Source organism: Dermacentor silvarum, chromosome 1 (assembly GCF_013339745.2).
Source record: "Dermacentor silvarum isolate Dsil-2018 chromosome 1, BIME_Dsil_1.4, whole genome shotgun sequence".
Classification (NCBI taxonomy): domain Eukaryota; kingdom Metazoa; phylum Arthropoda; class Arachnida; order Ixodida; family Ixodidae; genus Dermacentor; species Dermacentor silvarum.
The window spans coordinates 74,420,219-74,425,964 of NC_051154.1; the positions used below are offsets into that span (position 1 = coordinate 74,420,219).

Genomic DNA, 5,746 nt, shown 5'->3' on the forward strand with positions numbered 1-5,746 from the left:
ACACTCAAGGTTCTGCAGTGAGCACTGGTCTGCAGGCCATCTGCCGGGACGGCTTTCGAAGCAGCGGCCTGCACTCACCTGACGGCCACGTCATCATCGGCATTGACGATTTTACAAAGTTTGAGCGAGCTATTGTTGAAAGTATCAGTGGGGGGAAAGCCACCACGCGCAGCAACAAAACAACAATGGTGCGAGGGACAACTCGTGAAAAGAAGGGGGGAGGGGGACTTTTCCTCAATTCGGCGAATCACCTGTCGCCGCGTCGCCAGAGGGCCATCCCGGGGCATGCTGCGGCGGCGAAGAGCAGATCTTTTTTTTTTCGCTTTTTCCAAACATGACTGAGTGGCGTCGCCTGGTGGGAGAATCTGAACTACATGCAAGATGGCGACAGTGATACCTCCACCTTAATCGTTCATCGATATTACCAACCCTACGCGGACCGCGCCAGCCGCGCCGCCTATAGTTGAAGGCGAGAGAGAAACGACAAAGTTGAGAGAGGGTTGAAAAAAAAAAAGGAAAAACGATTTTGGTTTCGCATACATCGCATGGGTGGCGCTGCAATTCGCGTAGACAAAAAACCAGCGGAGTTTCCTAGGCCTGATCCGCCAGGTACTCCCCCGAAGCAAGCGAGGACGGCTGCGCGCGCGTTTGAGCGCTCGCGCGCGGCGACCCGTGTTTATTGGGCTCTCGGCGTATTCTTGCCTTCCTTCTGCACTGGGACAAGACACCACTGCACTATTGGACTTCGGCAAGGTGAGAAATCTTGTTTCACAGTCTACGACGTAATTAGGCTTACGGCACGGGACCGAGACTTAAGACGCAGTTAGCGAAAAACAGCTCGGCCGTTCTGGCGCAGTTAATTTGAGTTAATGAATCGTGCTGAGACATGTTTCCGACGCTTCCTAGGGGATTATTGTAACTTATTTCGGTTTTTGAGGCACACTGGCCGCACAGGGCGCCGTGTCAACGTTAGCGAGAACTAACTCGGCCGTGGTGCGTAGTCTAGTGCATCTTGCTAGAAGTAGTTTGTGCCGCTTTCTCTGACTCTAGACATTACGGAAAAGTAATTTAGTTACTTTCTGGGGTACTTAAAGGGAAACTGAGACATCCACCCAAATGTAGCAATTTGCTACAATGGAAACCCAACCGGGTTCCTCGAAAGAAAGCCTCGCAGTTGGAAGAAAAATTCGTCCTGGTCCGGGACTCGAACCCGGGACCACTGCCTTTCCGGGGCAGCCGCTCTACCATCTGAGCTAACCAGGCGGCTAGCAGATGGCAGGGCGAAGTCGAATTTGTCGACAACTCGAAGCAAAGGCAAGTGTATGACGTAATAGTTCAGCGGAAATCCGCTAGGTGGAGATAAGTAATTAAAGGTAAACTTCTTTCGAGGAACCCGGTTGGGTTTCCATTGTAGCAAATTGCTACATTTGGAAACATGTCTGTTTCCCTTTAATTACTTATCTCCACCTAGCGGATTTCCGCTGAACTATTACGTCATACACTTGCCTTTGCTTCGAGTTGTCGACAAATTCGACTTCGCCCTGCCATCTGCTAGCCGCCTGGTTAGCTCAGATGGTAGAGCGGCTGCCCCGGAAAGGCGGTGGTCCCGGGTTCGAGTCCCGGACCAGGACGAATTTTTCTTCAACTGCGAGGCTTTCTTTCGAGGAACCCGGTTGGGTTTCCATTGTAGCAAATTGCTACATTTGGGTGGATGTCTCAGTGTCCCTTTAATTAACTCCACCTAGCGGATTTCCGCTGAACTATTACGTCATTTCTGGGGTACTTTTGAGACACGCTGGCCGCACAGCGCGCTGTGACGCAGTTAGCGATAAGCAGCTCGGCCGTGGTGATATAGTTTGGCGTGTAATGAATCTTAGAGGGACAAGATTGTGACGTTTTTTGTGGCCCCGCAACAACATATACCTTATTTCGGCACTCACGCCTGTTGAAAACGCGATGGGCGATTGCCAAGAATGATAACATGGGGTGTGCTGCTGGCGCCGGCAGAGCGCGCGAAAGATAACGCCGACGAACATATCAGAAACTTGTAATTCGAAAATTCCGTCTTCTAAAGGACTGAAAAAGGGCATTGCACCCACGCATTTGTCTCGAGTGCAAATAGAAGGTATTCTGCGAACGTCTAGCATGGTCCGGCTGGGAGCCTCTGTTGCGTCCGTCTGTATGTAAAAGCGAATTGCTTTTGTTTGTAATGCCGCCCATACACCGCTTTCGCACGTTTCGCCTCTACACGCAGTATACCAGTCTAAATACCAAAATGACGCATGCTTGTAACATGCTGTTACGTGCTTGTAAATGTAACATGTTTGTAATTTACTTTTTTTCAGCTGGTTCCGTCCGGTGGAGCTTCATACGGGAACTTCCTACTGCTTACCTGGGGTCACAACGTTGAATGAACGCACAAAACGCGGAACGAGCTTATATATAGAGCAAAATAAATATTTCCACATTTCACAAAAGGTCTTGCGTCTACTCTGTGAAAATGCACGTGGCACAGATTCGATGAGACTTGACGAGATCGTTCGCAATCATTTTTACCAAATGCTAAACCGATTCCGCACGAAGAGGAAAAAAAAAGAAAAAAAAAAGGGGGGGGGGGGGGTAGGGGGGCGCAGCCAACGTGCTAGCTTGCGTTCAAAATGCGCGCGCCCAGAACCGAAACCGCAAGTGATTTATGCCGACCGCATGGCGCGCTGCAGTCAATTCGGCCGCTGGGCTCTATGGGAGTGTCCCCTCTTGGGTTGAATTTTTCTCTATGGCCTGGGTTTCAAACCAAGTGTAGTGCAGAACTCTGTGTAGTCTCCTGTGCAATCAGTGAGGCATTGTTTTCTTTTGGTGGAATTGACCATGTTACTGAACGCTCTCAGCAGTCTTGCGAGTCATCTTCCATTGACAATGGCTGTGGCGCTTAGGATCAGAGAGCCACTGATCGAAAGGCAGGAAAGCAGCTGCTAGGTGCTTTCCAGCTTGCACTTTTGTTTGATGCCTCACTTCTGCAGCCAGTGTAGCGATGCCTTTCCGGTAGTAATGCCTTTTCGCGCTTATCACGCTTTGTCAGTGGTCAGAGCGACGGTGCGCTTACATTATCAACGGGATCAGCCGGCCGTGAGCGGTGGATGATAAGACTAGTATAGAAGACATCGCTACAAAATACCGGCCCAGGTGTCTGTGCCAGCCCAAGGGGCCGTGAACGGAGCTCATGAGGAGGTTCTCTTTATGAAGGGTATGATGGATATTGTTACGAGACATCGTGACAATATAACAGAGTTGGCGCTCGGTGTGCTTAGTCGCCCAGTCCGGGGTGCCGATACGCGAAATGCCTAGCCGCGGGCTCGAGGAGTCGACGCTCGATGAGCTTAGTCGTGCAGTCCGAGGTGCCGATGCGCGAGATGCCTAGCCGCGGGCTCAAGGAGCCGACGCTCGGTGTGCTTAGTCGCCCAACGTCTGGGGTGCCGATACGCGAAGTGCCTAGCTGCGGGCTCGAGGAGTCGCCGCTCGATGAGCTTAGTCGCACAGTCCGAGGTGCCGATGCGCGAAATGCCTAGCCGCGGGCTCGGAGTCGACGCTCGATGAGCTTAGTCGCGCAGTCCGAGGTGCCGATGCGCGAAATGCCTAGCCGCGGGCTCGAGGAGTCGACGCTCGGTGTGCTTGGTCGCGCAGTCACAAGCGCCGATGCACGATATGCTTGTGCGAGGGTCCGAGAAGTCCGCGCGCGCTGTGCTTGCTCGCCGAGTTGGAGTCACCTATGCGCAAAATGCTTGGCCGCGGGTCCGAGGATTGCGTGCTCGATATGCGCGGTCGCGAAGTCCGCATCGCCGATGCTCGGAATGCTTAGCCGCAGGTCTGAGACGTCCACAAACGGAAGGATCGGTCACACTACTGCGATGTCAGCGTAGCACCCGTTTTGACACTCGTCGAGGTTTCGGAGACTATTTAGTAAATGATGAAATTGTTTTAAATTATCGAGGTTGCCACGGCGATGATGAATGAAACAACGGAACAGAATGGAGCTCGCGAGGTGCAAAGACCGCAACGAGCCGAGCAGGGGCCGTATTCTGAAACGTTTCCACTTGGCGAAATTTCTTTTTTCGCTTTCAGGCGCGCGCTGATTGGCTGGTTGAGCAAAATTGAATGACGTCGGGCTCAACCAGCCAATCAACTCATCCAACTTTGCTAAAACAGTCAATCGTCGTGCGCCTGAAAAGCGAAAAAGAGATATCGCCAAGTGGAACGTTTCAGAATACGGCCCCAGACGACGCCATCACGGAGCGAGCACCGGACCAATGGCGAACCGCGCTGGAGTCACGTGGCGGTCGCGGCCAATCGGAAACTCCGGAACGACCTTCAATCATTTGCTTTTTGTGCGCTTGTTTCTGTGTGGAGGCGATAGCTGAAGCGGCAAATTTGAAGACGGAGGAATGCGCTTTCCGACGAGACGAAGATGGCGGCACTCGTTTGCGCTGTTCCGGAGATATGTTAAAGATCCCCTGGCGGTAAAAATTAATCCGGAGTCCCTCACTGCGGCATGCCTCATAATCAGGTTGTGGTTTTGGCACATAAAACTCCAGAATTAAAATTTTCATTTAAATGCTGTGGTGGCGCTTAGGCCTATTAGCATCATAACAAACAGCTGATCTTAATACCGACGATAAAACATCAATACTTTGATCCAGCGTAAGATGAGATAAAGCCAAGGCTGACTGACATTTATTTTTTGCTGTTGAGATCGCCCACCAAAATTTGTCACTGAAAATTGTAGCGCGCGGTCTGCAGTGACGATGACGAGACAGGCCGTTGCACAACTAGCTAACTGTCTGGCTTTCTTGAACGCAATTATCATTTGCACAAGCTGGTGAAAAGACCCAATCGCAATCCAGAAATTTGATCCTGTTGGGCTCTATCGCGATTGAAAGTGCCCTGTGGAATGAAGTATTAGAATTCACCGCTCGGATGCACCTCGAGCAACTAGCAAAGGGACACCGACTGGTCGAGTGCTCCCTTATTGTCATCGCTCTTTCTCCATGTGTTGTGGTGGCGCACCTCTTCTTAATCGGCACAGCTCTGTGTGAAAGAAAAAAAAATTCTGATGTTTTACATGCCAAAACCATGATTTGATATGCACGCCGTAGTGGGGGGCTCCGAATTAATTTTGACTACCTGGGGTTCTATAATGTGCACATAAATCTATATACACAAGCGTTTTCACGTTTCGCCCCCCATCAAAATGCGGCCGTCATAGCCAGGTTCGAACTCGTACCCTCGAGCTCAGCAGTACACCATAGCCACTGGGCTACTGTGGCAGATGAGAGCTTAATGTGACTTGCATGCCCACCGCCGCTGCAACTCAAGACTAAATACAAACGCTGTTGCTGTTTCCCTAGGTTGCGTGCACAGCTGAACAGTGGTCGAAACGGTTTCGCTTCGGTGTCCAGGAAATGCTAATAAGGCGCATATAGTTGTGCTAGGCATGGGGCATGGGGTTTTGGTTGCATGTGTGGCCGCTCGATCCCCAACATCGCGGCATTTGAGCAAAGACACAAAAGAGGTCGTAGCACAACTGTCAGCCACAGTTACTGCTCTCAAGGGCAAATTGCGGTGGAAAGTGTGGGTCGTTAATAAGGTCGTTAATAACCGAAGCAGACGACCAAGTGTGTCGCACTGTCTTGTCATCGCATCACTGCAGCCACCGCTTGTATGTAGTTTCACTAGCAAGCGCCTGACTGTAGCA

The 5,746-nt window shown here is 51.2% G+C and overlaps 1 non-coding gene across 1 annotated transcript; it reads right to left on the minus strand.

Annotated features, from left to right (window-relative positions):
• Positions 1-1,188: 1,188 nt before the first annotated feature.
• Positions 1,189-1,263, minus strand: Trnas-gga (transfer RNA serine (anticodon GGA)). Its single transcript has one exon. It is a non-coding gene; the product is annotated as a tRNA-Ser (tRNA).
• Between the last annotated feature and the right edge of the window lie 4,483 nt (positions 1,264-5,746).